Source organism: Engystomops pustulosus, chromosome 5 (genome assembly GCF_040894005.1).
Source record: "Engystomops pustulosus chromosome 5, aEngPut4.maternal, whole genome shotgun sequence".
Classification (NCBI taxonomy): Eukaryota; Metazoa; Chordata; class Amphibia; order Anura; family Leptodactylidae; genus Engystomops; species Engystomops pustulosus.
Window position 1 is genome coordinate 127,218,861 of NC_092415.1, and position 14,904 is coordinate 127,233,764.

The 14,904-nt window shown below is 40.9% G+C and overlaps 1 protein-coding gene across 12 annotated transcripts in view; it reads right to left on the reverse strand.

Moving 5' to 3' along the window:
* The window catches only part of TMEM245 (transmembrane protein 245), a 757,127-nt gene that overhangs the window by 639,373 nt on the left and 102,850 nt on the right, over positions 1-14,904 (reverse strand). The window lies entirely within an intron of this gene.

Sequence of the window (14,904 nt, forward strand, 5' to 3'; positions counted from 1 at the left end):
ATGTATCATGAATTACAACATTTTAATATTACCTATCGAATAAAGGTTAAGTATTAACCAGTCTTTACTCCCTACATTCCCCCCTCAGTGAAAAGTGAACCTCTGAAATCAATTCCTATTGGAAAGTATATAATTAATAAAAATGCTGGCATGAGATTACAATTTTAGTCACTTTTGATATACAATTTATGTAATTATTTGTTCATTATAATATTTTAAACTTTTTAAAAATTATACTTTTTAAAGCATAGCTAAATGTTCAACATAATTAATAAAATCAGTAGTGCTGATAATAGTAATCTTTGTAAAATACTAAAAAAATTTGTTCTTCTGTCTCGTTTCCCCTGTTTCTTCTGTCACCACATTTTACAAATACATCTCGTGACAGATTCCCATAAAGAGTATTAACGAAACTCCTTTTAGGTAAAAAAGTTTTCCCTTAGCTCCTAATAGAATCAACTTTGTCATGATGATTTCTTGTTATGTCATCCAATGGGGCACAAGCTGCTTAATCAGTCCACCCATCTAGTCCTCCCCATGCCTTATGTCTCCTCACTACTCAGCACTTCGGGTCATGTAACTAGGGTGATGTTATCCATTACCCAGTAATATTAAGATCTACCTCATGTATGTATCTGATCACTTGAAATCACAGCATGCCTCCATGGACTTTTACTTCCACCCCTTCCCATACCTCCATGAAGGCATGCTGTGATTTCATGGGAAAAGAAACATACCTGGGGCAAATGTTAAGTAGATGTTAATAATACTGATCTCAGATGACATCACCCTGGTCACATTACATAAAGTGCTAAATTATGTAATGGAACTCGCCCTCAATGTTACAGCCAGGCACTGTGCAAAACATTCAAACACAGTATTTTTTTTTACCCCTAATGATAAGGAAAGAGAGCTGTATATGGTAGTCAATATTGGTAGACTGTCCCTAGTTTCATACAGCAGTATGTCCTAGCAGTGAGACCTGTCAAATAGGAACTAGGAGGCAGGCAATGCAAGTAAATATGAATATGCAGGACTCCATTAATATAATTGGCCTCACTTCAGGTGAGTTGCATATAAGTTTACAAACTTATTTTTAACATTGCTGCCATGGAAATGAATAATTTAGGGCTAACAACAATACTTTTTAATCCTACTTTTTTAAATTAATTTTTAGAGTTGTGCTCAAAAGTTTACATACCCTTCTGAAATGTGGCTTCCATAGCCTTTTTTTTCAGAGAATATGAATGTTAACACTCATGGTTAGTGGTTGAGTAAAGCCATTTATTGGAACTACTGTATTTTCTTAATACCATGTATTGCCCTACTCTGACATCAATGACAGTTTCAAGTCTGTTGTGGTAGGTAGTGGATGAGGCTCTTATTTTCTCAGATGGTAAAGCTGCCCATTCTTCCTGGCAAAAATTCTCCAGTTCCTGTAAATTCTTGGGCCATGGTACTGTGCTCTTAGGATCTCCCCTGGCTCAATGATACTGAGGTATATAATGGCCACTCTAGAACCTTAACTTTGTTCTACTGTAACCAATAATAGGACTACTAGGCCTTGTGTTTCGGATCATTGCCATGTTGCAATGTCCAAATACGTTAATTTTAAAAGGCATGGCTGGGCCAGACATGTAGCTGGACGTGCTTGATAGAGCTCCTGTTTTCCATCCTTTATTACATACTTCATCCTGCCTGATTTATTGGCAAGACTGGGTCCCTGAACCACACTGTGGTCTCTACACCCACAACGGTGTCGGTGGGTGCTACTACTTTCGCTCCCAGAGCTTTGTGCCGGGCCCGCTGACTGGAGGTACCTGTTGCAGCTGAAAAGCCCCTTTTCCTGCATCCTTTGATGCTCAATCAGTGAGCCAGCACATGGAAATAAAATTACAGATACGTAATTACCAATTACCCCTCACCATGACAGCACAGAGTAAAATAGGAAACAGCGCTTAGGGAGGTACAACAGAGGATAAACGTCTGCAACCAAATGATAATTCCTGAGATCCTCCCACATGCAACCGAATGTGACGAAATAAAGTGTGAGGAGAGGACCTTGTAGCTGCTCTACAGATCTGTTCTATAGACACTTCTCTAAACTCCTTCCAAGAGGTAACTACAGCTCCGGTGGAATGATCTTAAAGGTTTAGGGGAACTGCTAGATTAGCTGAAGAGCAGGTGCAGAAATGGACAAACTAATCCATTTTAATATGGTTTTAGAAGAAGATTTCCCACCATACAGGACAAAGAGACTATTTGACTTCCTCCAAAAGGCCGTTCTATCCAGATATTCTAATAGAGCCCACCTAACATCTAGATTATGATATTCCTTTTCTCATTCTGAAGAGGGATTGGCACAAAAGATGGGAAGGACTACCTCTTGGGATCTGTGGAACTCGGATACTACTTAAGAAATGCATGGTCTGTTAGCAGAATTACTCTGCTGACAAAGCTGATATTTCCCCACCCGTCTGGCTGGGGAACCTGTCATCAGGAGACCCATTTTTAGCACTCTTCCAGACCTCACAGAGTACAGAGTACCTTTCAATGGCATCTGCTCTATGACAAGACACATATATGAAAACGCCCATCACTTGGCTTAGAAATACTCCCTGGTCCTCTATAGCCACTCCCGAGTAATAGGAGTTATTCATATAATTTAAAAGTACACATGGAGGAGTGGTTTCCCAAGGAAGAATGGGCAAAAATTTCAGTCTCTCAACGTGCAAAACAGCCCCAAGTGACTAAAAATTGCAAAAAAGGTAGCCCTACAAAGTATTAACTTGAGGGGGCCTCACTTTTCAGTTTATTTTTTTTTTTACAAAAGTTTAAAATAAATTTCACTCCACTTCATTCTGTAGCTACATACATGTTGAATTATTATTGTAATGTGATAAATATAAAGGTATGCCACACCTGTTAAGTACTGATGCCACAATGTATGTATGATCCCGTTTTTTTTTGCATTGTTTTTGTCACTGCTTTGTTCTAAAAAAAATGGTTAAAAATGCATATACAAACAAAAGGATTAGCCTCTAAAGAGTCAGGTTATCAAGTGAAGTGTTGTTCATGTGACGAATAACTATGCCATGAGCTAGAAGATCTGGAATGTTGGGAAGAATCCAGGGATCCGAAATTGACAATTCTTTAAGGACCTAGAAGCAGGCTATCTATATCCAGAAGGGAGTGATCAGTATAACTATAGCTCGGTCCTGTCTAATCTTTTTCAGAACTCCTAGTAGTAATATCAGTTGTTGGAAGGCATAGGCTAGTCTGACAGTGAATACAGAGTCCAAGGCCTATCCTGAGGGGTTCAGAGAACAGAATCTCAGCACTTGTTTGTTGTCTCGAGAAGTGAACAGGTCCACATCTGGATTTTCCCAGAGTCTGATGATCTGCAAGAAAGTTTCTGTTGAGGCACCAATCCCCTTGCATGAAGCTGGTCCAACTTAGGAAATCTGCCACTCTGTTTTCTGCACTTTTTATATGCACTGACGAAATAGATGTCTGATGATGCTCTGCTTGGGAGAAGATGCTGAATGTTGGGTACATTAGATCTAGACTGTTGGTTCCTCCTTAATGATTAAGATAGGCGACCTTAGTGGAGTTATCTGACAGTATCTTTACAATGGACCCAGATATATATGGAAGAACTGCTTTCAAAACTGCCACCAATTCCTTAAAATTTAAAGATCTCCATAGCGTAGATTTAGCCTAGGCACCTTGGAAGAGCTGATCTTTTAGATGAGCTCCCCAACCCCAGGTACTAGCATCAGTAGTCAATACTATAGGATTATCTAGCTTCCAAGCTATGCTGACTAAAGGACTGAAGTACCTCCGAGTCAAGACTAGCATCACTACCATCCCAGCATCTTGGCATATGAAGCTGGAGGGTTTTAGAATGTATCTGATCCCAAGGAACTGCTGGAATAGCTGCAGAAAAAAAGACTCAAGACCAAAAATTATGGATAGGGACGAAATTGTACGCATCAGTTAAATCGATTGACGTCATGTAGCAACCCAGAAAAAGCCAATTTATTGTGGATTTAAATGTAAATGTTTCAGCCCACAAAAATTTATTCAGACGTTTCAAAATGATAGTAGTCCTTAATGAGCCATTGGATTTTCAGACATAGAATAGGGTAGAATAGAATCCTGACCCCTCTTCCTGTGACGGGACCTTTATTAGGACTGCCTTTTGAAGAAGAACATTGACCTCCATCTGGGCTTGAAAATTAGCCATACAAGTAATTTTAAACCATCGTGGTGGGGGAGATAAGAATGGAAGAATCAGGCCTTCATGGATGAACCCTAGCACCTACTTATTATTGGGTATCTTCTCCCACTCAGAGTAGAAGCAGGAGAGCCTACCCCCCCCCCAGATCTGGTGTCATTGTTGCTTAGATTTTATTGGCTGGTTCTGGGGGATTATTAAAGATAAAGCCTCAGTCTCTTAAATGATTTCCAGCCACTCTCTTCCATCTCTTGGCTTCTGATAGGGCAAGAACCTCTTTTGAGGACCGAAAGGAGTACTTCTGACACCTTGACCTCCAAGGAAGCCCTTCTGTCTGAGGCTTTGTACAATATCTTTTCCAGTGTGGATAGATACTCTCACTCACATGGAACGGCACATGATTTTAAGAAGCAACATCCCCATTCAAGCTTTTCAACCATATGGTTCTAGCCGAATTTGCAAGGACAGAGAATCTTGCTGAAAAGGTAAGAAATCTACTGATGCGTCCACCAGCAATTTTTCCCTTAGAGTACCTTGTCTGATCTTTTCCTCCAATTGCGATAGCCACATAAAGAGAGATCTCGCCACACATGTAGCCGCAACATTGTGCTTTTTCGGCCCAAGACCGGTATTGTCATATGGCCACTACAAACCAAAACCCTTAACGCCCCAAAAACCACAGTACAAAGTAAATACCCCCCAGAAACCACTACTGCATGATACTGCATTTGTATAATAAGTAACAGACTTTAAAGCAGACTACAGTACAGCGCACAAACAAGACAATATTAATGATGGTGGAAATTGTCTAAACCCATGGAGCAGGTAATTGTGAATAACTGGCCAGCCAGGTATTCATACTTATTATCTGCTGCACAGGGTGTTTTTTAGCCTTTTGCTGCCTGAGGTGAAAAGAATCTAACTACTATAATATTACCCCTTATGTACTAGAATATAACTACTATAATGCTGCCTATGTACTGGAATATAACTTCTATAAATCTGTTCTTCTCCCCCTCCAGATACCTACTCCCCCTCCAGACACCTACTCCCCCCCCCAACCAGGTCTCATCTCTCTCCTCACTCAGCCCCCTCTTGTCCCCAATTCTAGTTCCCCCTCCCCCTTTCCCCCAGGTCTAGTCCCCCCCTGTTGCCCCCCAGACCTAGGTCCCTGCGCCCCTGCTGGCTCCAGATCGAGGTCCCCCCTTACCCCTGATTTTTGACCCCCCTGCTGCCCCCAGTTCTAGTTCCTCCTCCTCACTGCGAGCAACCCTGTTCCGCAGGAAGCTGTATACAGGAGAAGCTGGAGGGTCATGTGATGTGCACTAGCAGCTGCAGACAGCAGGGCAGGGGCCGCAACCTAAATTCTCCCTATATTTTTTAAAGAGGTGTGTACTTCAGCAATACTGAAGACTCTTAGACCACAATATGCCGGATACAGGCGTCACATGTCAGTGCAAAAAACGTCACGGAGAGCCGGTCCGAAGGAAAGCTACACGCAGCCTGATAGTATATGCTAACATAAGAATGAAGAACTACACATATAGTAAGAAATTGGGCACATGAAAAAGGCAAGTCTGAAAAAACACAAAATGGCCATGTGCTATACCAAAACGACAATCTTTATTAACTATAAACAACAACAATAAATATATATACACCAGACAAAAGACCAATAAAAGCATCTAAAAAGGAAAGAAACATCCTATATCTGAAACCCAAGGGAGGTTTGGGCCCGTGATAAGGCCTCTGCAACAAAAAACCTCCCTACCCAGCCCCGCACCCTGAACCTGTCCAGCAAGAGATGAAAAATTGTAACTGAGAGAAATGACACCAATCATGTAGCCCTGCAGCGAGTGATAATGTGGTATGTATAGCCATCATAATTACCAAGTAGGCCGGACAGAAGGGGAAGGGGCTGGGAGAGCCCCACGCGTATCGCCACAACGGTGGCTTCCTCAGGGGTAACTGGTGTGGATACATATGCCTGTATTTATACCTGTGGTCTGAAGTATCAGGTGTGGAGCGCCTAGATGGTATAATCGCGCTCCGCGTCATACCCGATGTGTATCAGGTGTGGAGCGCCTAGATGGTATAATCGCGCTCCGCGTCATACCCGATGTGGCGCGCATGCGCGCGCGTCTGGCCCGTGGGTCACATGATCGGAGATCATGTGACCAAGATGGCGGCGACCAGCGCCGAGTGGAGTGCGCATGCCCGCGATTCGTAAGCTGGAAGATAAAGTGACAGAAAATTGTATATGGTGTCCAGCGTCTGATCGTTTCCTCCGATATGTAATTACTAGTATACAATAGTATAAAAAGGAAGTAAGAACGAGTGTTATTGCATATTTCAAGAGTGTATTTTGTGATATCAAAAAAGGTGGAAAAAGGGAAAAAATGAAAAAAATTGAAAAAAATGAAAAGATGAAAAAAAAAAAAAAAGATTATGTGTCAGTAAATAAAAATGTGCAAATATATTGTGACACTAGTCTAAAAAATGTATACATCTAATAAACCATTATATACGTATTAAGGACCATGTCTATTTACTATATGAACATGGAAGACACAGAGGCATAAGTTACTTAATATTATGTACACATACTGAAAAACATGATCAGAAAAATTAAGTTATTTTAAAATATATATTTTTTATACAATTAATAAATACTATATACCAACAAGAATAACCAAATACAGCGGACACACGCACATGGGCCCATGTACGCACACATGCACACAACAGAGACAAACACACACCAAAAGAATTCATGGATAATAAACAATATGCACAGGTATATATAAAAAGGCAATCTATGCGTAACCGTATATCAATCAGTAGAAAGAATGGTAATATTGGAATATTGCAGGCAGCACCACGGATCGGAGAACATGGGGAGGATCTTGGTAGATTGTTCGAGCCCCAAAGCCATGGTAGGCATGTATAGAAATGCACTAGATGTCAAAATAAGTCGTCGGAATAAGAAGGGACCATATAGGGAATGCGGCCTATATCCCAGGGAGTCCAGAAGATAGAAAAGGAAAAAGAAAAGAGAAAAAAAAGGAGAAGAAAGGAAGGAAATGGGTGAGGAGTGTTTGCAAGGGTGTAGGGAAAGGGGAGGAATGTGAAGATGAGTGTGAGAGAATGTGATTGAAGGAGTGAAGAAATGCATGCGCGCGCGTCTGGCCCGTGGGTCACATGATCGGAGATCATGTGACCAAGATGGCGGCGACCAGCGCCGAGTGGAGTGCGCATGCCCGCGATTCGCAAGCTGGAAGATAAAGTGACAGAAAACTGTATATGGTGTCCAGCGTCTGATCGTTTCCTCCGATATGTAATTACTAGTATACAATAGTAAAATAAAAATTATTTTTCTTCTTGGTGACTCCCTAATTTCACACCTTATCTCATCACGCGTTATACGTATCACCACATTTCTTCACTCCTTCCATCACATTCTCTCACACTCATCTTCACATTCCTCCCCTTTCCCTACACCCTTGCAAACACTCCTCACCCATTTCCTTCCTTTCTTCTCCTTTTTTTTCTCTTTTCTTTTTCCTTTTCTTCTTCTGTTCTCCCTGGGATATAGGCCGCATTCCCTATATGGTCCCTTCTTATTCCGACGACTTATTTTGACATCTAGTGCATTTCTATACATGCCTACCCTGGCTTTGGGGCTCGAACAATCTACCAAGATCCTCCCCATGTTCTCCGATCCGTGATGCTGCCTGCAATATTCCAATATTACCATTCTTTCTACTGATTGATATACGGTTACGCATAGATTGCCTTTTTATATATACCTGTGCATATTGTTTATTATCCATGAATTCTTTTGGTGTGTGTTTGTCTCTGTTGTGTGCATGTGTGCGTACATGGGCCCATGTGCGTGTGTCCGCTGTATTTGGTTATTCTTGTTGGTATATAGTATTTATTAATTGTATAAAAAATATATTTTAAAATAACTTAATTTTTCTGATCATGTTTTTCAGTATGTGTACATAATATTAAGTAACTTATGCCTCTGTGTCTTCCATGTTCATATAGTAAATAGACATGGTCCTTAAAACGTATATAATGGTTTATTAGATGTATACATTTTTTAGACTAGTGTCACAATATATTTGCACATTTTTATTTACTGACACAATCTTTTTTTTTTTTTTTTTCATCTTTTCATTTTTTTCAATTTTTTTCATTTTTTCCCTTTTTTCACCTTTTTTGATATCACAAAATACACTCTTGAAATATGCAATAACACTCGTTCTTACTTCCTTTTTATACTATTGTATACTAGTAATTACATATCGGAGGAAACGATCAGACGCTGGACACCATATACAATTTTCTGTCACTTTATCTTCCAGCTTACGAATCGCGGGCATGCGCACTCCACTCGGCGCTGGTCGCCGCCATCTTGGTCACATGATCTCCGATCATGTGACCCACGGGCCAGACGCGCGCGCATGCGCGCCACATCGGGTATGACGCGGAGCGCGATTATACCATCTAGGCGCTCCACACCTGATACTTCAGACCACAGGTATAAATACAGGCATATGTATCCACACCAGTTACCCCTGAGGAAGCCACCGTTGTGGCGATACGCGTGGGGCTCTCCCAGCCCCTTCCCCTTCTGTCCGGCCTACTTGGTAATTATGATGGCTATACATACCACATTATCACACGCTGCAGGGCTACATGATTGATGTCATTTCTCTCAGTTACAATTTTTCATCTCTTGCTGGACAGGTTCAGGGTGCGGGGCTGGGTAGGGAGGTTTTTTGTTGCAGAGGCCTTATCACGGGCCCAAACCTCCCTTGGGTTTCAGATATAGGATGTTTCTTTCCTTTTTAGATGCTTTTATTGGTCTTTTGTCTGGTGTATATATATTTATTGTTGTTGTTTATAGTTAATAAAGATTGTCGTTTTGGTATAGCACATGGCCATTTTGATAGTATATGCTGGCTGGGTTGGTTCAGTTGGAACTGAGTCAAAGCGGTGGAAGCTGCAGTTCTGGGCTTAAGTCTCCAGACTTAGTAGGCATGAGGCACTAGATGTTTCTGGGATTAATGGCTGTTGCAGCACTGAAGATGTGCTGCTCACTCTGGCTCCTGACTGACTTAACTTGAGGTCAGACCATGTGCTTAGGACTGGACATGAAGACTGAACCATGTGCTCTCACCCAGCAGGGATTTATATACTCCCCTAGTCAGGTGGTAGCAGCTCTAAAATCACCTTCCAGCTTGAATAACAGATACATCATTAGATAATTACATACACTGTTGCCTTACTAGGAAGTATCTACAACTGCAATTGCACTAAGTTCTCCTAGCATTATCTTCTGGATGAGTTGCGCAGGCTCACCAGGTAGATCCTGACATGGAGAGGGCACTATTGGCAACTACCACCTTGCCTATGTGTTGGAAAGGGTGTTGCATCTCCACAGATCCCAAATGTCTTATTCTTTAGCTTCCTAATGGCTGTGCTAATGGGAGTTTCCACTCTCTAAAATCAGAGAACATAAAAAGGAAACCAGTCAGTTCCCATTATAATGGCCAGGACAGGCCGTACTCCCCAACTAACAGCAGACCCTGTGAGCTGTACCATAGGTTCTTCCTTTCTAGATTCCACAGGTTCCCTCTGCCTCTTCCGAGCCCATAATGCGTATCAGGGATGGGGGCAGTTTAGCACAGCAGATAGAAATAGCAGGCTAACAGCCAGTCTGGGGGACACAGGCGACTAGTACCCACTTGCTCCGAAGAGCACCACGGAGGGAATTGAGAACCTCACTGAGGTTCATGCTGTGTCTCCCAGTATAACAGGAAACCACACTAAGGCAGAGGAGGATGTGTAAAGATTTAACAGTCTGGGTTTCCTGTCCCTGAGAACGGACCCCTCTCTCCGATGGTGCTGTCACGGTGAGGGGGTAATTTTTTTTTATTTCATTCAAATTCTTTTAAATAAAAAAAAAAGTCCCAGAAAGCTAGCTTAGACATAAATAAGCCCAATAAAGTTTCTAATGACTTAACTCTTTACAGACAGCCCGGGTCCGTGAGCGCTAGTGGTGCACAGACTATGACGTTGGCAAGCAGCTGATCTCATAGTCGCCACCAGCATGCATGCAGTACATGCATGGAGTACAGAGTTTATTACGTTTATGTGCTATACATGAGACTGGCTAGCTGGCAGGCTTTATACAGGGGGCTAACTGGCTGACTAGCCACATACTGTGGGCTGGGGATGGCTAGCCACATACTGGGGGGAAGGGGTAGGCAGGTGCCTGGCTTTTGAAAACAGGCTTAGACGCATCATGGTGGGTCTTCCTGAAAAATCGTAGGGTGCCAGTCCTGTGGGTTTCCTAGAACGGCTTATGCACATTTACAGTCATGGTCATCTGCCTTACACCTAATTGAGGTATGGAGGTAGAAGTGTGCCACTAATCAGACTTACTCCTTTTATTCTACACTGCACAGAATCTTCTCCAAGATAGATCTGGCCTTCGTACCGGGGCTTCCTCTGTTGAGTACACTCTCAGACCATTCTGAACTTCTGATGACTTTTATGATAGGCCCTCCTGCTGCCTTCAGGCTTTGGCGCTTGCATCCAGAGTAGTTGTCCCCACCTGTAGTATCTGCTGCAGTTGATTAACCCCTTAAGGACTAAGGGATTTTTCGCTCATTTCTCGCTCTCCACCTTCAAAAATCCATAACTTGTTCATTTTTCTGTGTACAGAGCTGTGTGAGGGCTTATTTTGTGCGTAACAAATTTTACTTCCAAAATGGGGAAAATTCCAAAAAATTCCAAATGGGGAAAATTTTTATAAAAACTCATGTTCTTGCGGGCTCAGTTTTTACAACTTTCACTCTTAGCTCCAAATAACACCTCAACTTTATTCTTCGGTACAATCGCGGTGGTACCAAATTCATACAGGTTTTAATACAACGTAAAAAATGAATGTGTACGAAAAAAAAAATTGCCATCTTCTGACGCTAATAACTTTTTCATACTTTGGTGTACTGAGGGGTAATTTTTTGCGACAATTTTGAGGACTGTGCTACATTTTGATCACTTTTCATTACATTTTTTATGTCATGTAAAAAGGTGTAAAAGTCGCCTTTCGGACATTTGGCGGCATTTTCCGTCTCAGAGCTCACCACTGTAAAAACCGTTTTTATATTTTGATAGATCGGGCATTTTGGGGAAGCGGCAATACCTAATGTGTTTGTGATTTTTACTGTTTATTATATATCAGTTCTAGGGAAAGGGGGGTGATTTGAACTTTTAATATTTTGTTAATTCGTTTTACATTTTGTAAACTTTTTTTTTCCCACTATTTCTTAGACCCTCTAGGGTACATTAACCCTAGATGGTCAGATCGTTCCTACCATATACTGCAATATGTATATTGCAATATATACGTTATAATGAGCCGAGGCTGTCATGGCAACCGATCGCCACCCCCCCCCCATGACGTTTGGGGGAGTGGCCATCAGAGGTAACATGACGACCTTGCCAGCGGCAAAGAAGAGGTTAACACCCGCGATCGGTGCAAGCATATCACAGCAAAGCCCATCTCTGTATGAAGAGGTCGCAGCCTGTGAGCCCTCTTCATACACCCTTCTTAGCTCTGCGACGGATATATCCGTCGCAGAGCGTGAAGGGGTTAACCAAACACTGAATAATGGGTTGTGCATGAAGAGTACACTGATCCATCGGTACATTAGGATGAATATAAGGCCACTATTAGGGATGTTTTTATGGCATGGGTTTCTGTTCAACATAATACACACTATGCTAAAGAACAAGCATTGGTGGGAGAAGTTCAGGAATCTGAGAGTATGTGTGTGTGTGTCAATGTGGCTCACCCTGGAGCATCATCTAAGAGGTGATGGGTGTGTGCACACTACGAGTTACTACATTTAGCAAAGGAGCGATCAAGGAAAAAATTGCTTGCCGTAGAAGCATCTATTTTTGAGTTTGTGGACAAAAATGGTTGGCTTATCTCTCCCGAGCATAACATCCTTGTTCTACAGTCCCCTTGGTGATAGCTGATGGTGTGGTGGTTTGTACTGACCCTACTGAGATTAATGTGGTTTTTCGCGACTTTAATGCTGCTCTATACGGGTCCAAGTGTAGAGCCCCTGCCAATTGATGAAGGCCTTCTTGAATAATTTCCCCCTGTGGTGCCTCTCTGAAGCACAAGCATCTGAGTTGCATGCCCCTATTCTGGAACCTGAAATTGAGCTGGCCATCCAGCCATTCTCTCCTGGAAAATACTGGGTCTGGATGGGTTGGCTGCAGATTTATACAAAAGTAGATGTGATTCTCTCTGCCCTCGGTTGAAAGAGCTATTTGAAGCAGCGGTGGAGAGGGGGGTTGTAAAATATTGCAGCTGAGTGTCAGGACAGCGACCCTGGATTTGTTCTATCCCTGGACACATGTAAGGCTTTTGATTCAGTTGAGTGGTTGCTCCTGGCTAAACTGAACATTGTACTGCGCTTTCAGGCCTGGATCCATCTAAAACAGAAGGGATTCCGTAGCACATTGAAGTAATATTAACTTATTTTCCTTTATTTGTCATCTTAAAAATCATACAAGGTTTGCATGTAGGTCCAAACACCTACGCTTTTCGGCTATTCCTTAAGCCTTACTCATGGGTGGACTAACCCAGAATCACCAACATGCACACCTGATTAATTAAACACCTAACTTCCGGAAAACGAGCAGTGGCCACAATACTGCTTCCACACTAACGCTAAAATAATGTAATTGGATCAAAGCAGATCTAGAACATATCTATTAAATATCGTATAGATCATTTTTAGAGTTCATACCATTTGGTTGCCTTGACCCTAGTGCAATAATCCAATATGCTTCTCATATTAGCAGCTTCTTTCTCCAATTACCTCCACGGGCTGGGCGGTTAACCCTTTCCAAGCCAATGAAGCTAAGTGGGGAAAATCCCTGTTATGGCATTCAACAAAATGTTTAGCAGTCCCTGAGGCTCTAGATTCACCAATTTTAACCCCTTATCACTGACACTAGTTTTCAGCTCAATGACCAGATTCGATTTTTCAAATCTGACATGTCTCACGATAATTGGTTATAACTGCGGAACGCTTTAACATATCCGGGTGATTTTGAGAATGTTTTCTCGTGACACATTGTACTTCATGTTAGTTATAAAATTTAAGTGCTAAGTTTTGCGTTTCGTTCTGAAAAAAAGTAAAAATTTGGCAAAAGTTTGTAAAGATTCTTCATTTTCCAAGTTTGAAATGTTCTGGTTTCCAGACAAGATGTAAAACTACCCAAAAAGTTTGATAATTAACATTTACAGAATATCTGCTTTATGTTGGGATGATATTTTATGCTTCCGGTCATTTTTCTAGGATGTTATGAGGTGCAGAACTTTAGGTGCGATTTTTCTTATTTTCATGAAAATTGGCAAAACTCACATTTTAAGGGACAACCCAGCTTTCAAGTGACTTTGAGAGGCCTAAATAATAGTAAAACCCCATAAATTACCCTACTATAGAAAGGTCCCCCCTCAACATATGTAAAACAACTTCGATTAAGTCTATTAACCCTTTAAGTGTTTCACATGGGTTAAAAAATATGGACTTGCGATTTAGAAACTATAGAATTTTTTGGAAAATACATTCATTTAGGCCAAAACTGACATTTTCAGAATAAATTAAATGATGAAACGCACTGCAACGCTTGATGCCCAATTCCTGCTGTATGGGCGCACGGCCGATTATAGAATGAATGGAGGCGCCATTCACAGCAGATTTGTATTGTCACATTGTACAACCTATAAATTTTTATTTTTTTTGGTAACATATGAGGGCTTATTTTTTTAGGGGATGAGATACAATATATAGATGATTTATTTTGGGAGTCTAAAGCTTATTCATTAGATTTTATTAACTATTTCAAGGGGGACACAAACAAAATCATCAATTTTTATTTTGGATTGTTAGCATTTTTTTTTTCCCCGCTCACCGTAACGTAAAAATAATATTTTATCTTTACTCTCTGGTTCACTACGATTGCGGTGTTACCTCATTTATATAGTTTTTCTTATTTTTGCTCAATTTTCCTGAGCAAAACCAATATTGGAGAAAATCGCATTGTTTTTACTATTGACCACTTTTCAGGGCCATAACTTCTGTTGTCAGATCTGGTTGAGGTCTTATTTTTTGCAAAAACAGTTGTTCTTTTCAGTCGCATCATATTAGGTAACGTAACACTTTTTAGAACATTTTTTGTGATGGTGTTTGATGAAAAATTGTATATTATGGGAAGTTTTTCGATTTTTTTTTTTACGTAGTTCACCGAGCGGGTTCAATATTGATTTAGATTTATTGTACAGATTAATACGGACGCGGTGATACCAAATATGTACGTGTTTTTGTGTTTTATTTACTTTATTTGCATTTTATGTGTTACTGGGGAGATTATGGGACTTTTATTTTATTTATTTAATTATATTATAAAAAGATTTAATATATATATTTTTTTTAAACTTTTTTACATTGTCTACTTCTTGGCTTGAATAAGCGATCATGCCATTTTGCGAAATATGAAAAAAAAAATAAAGATAAAATCAAGTGATTGCCGGTAGTGCTGTCAGTGCTGTAATCACTCCACGT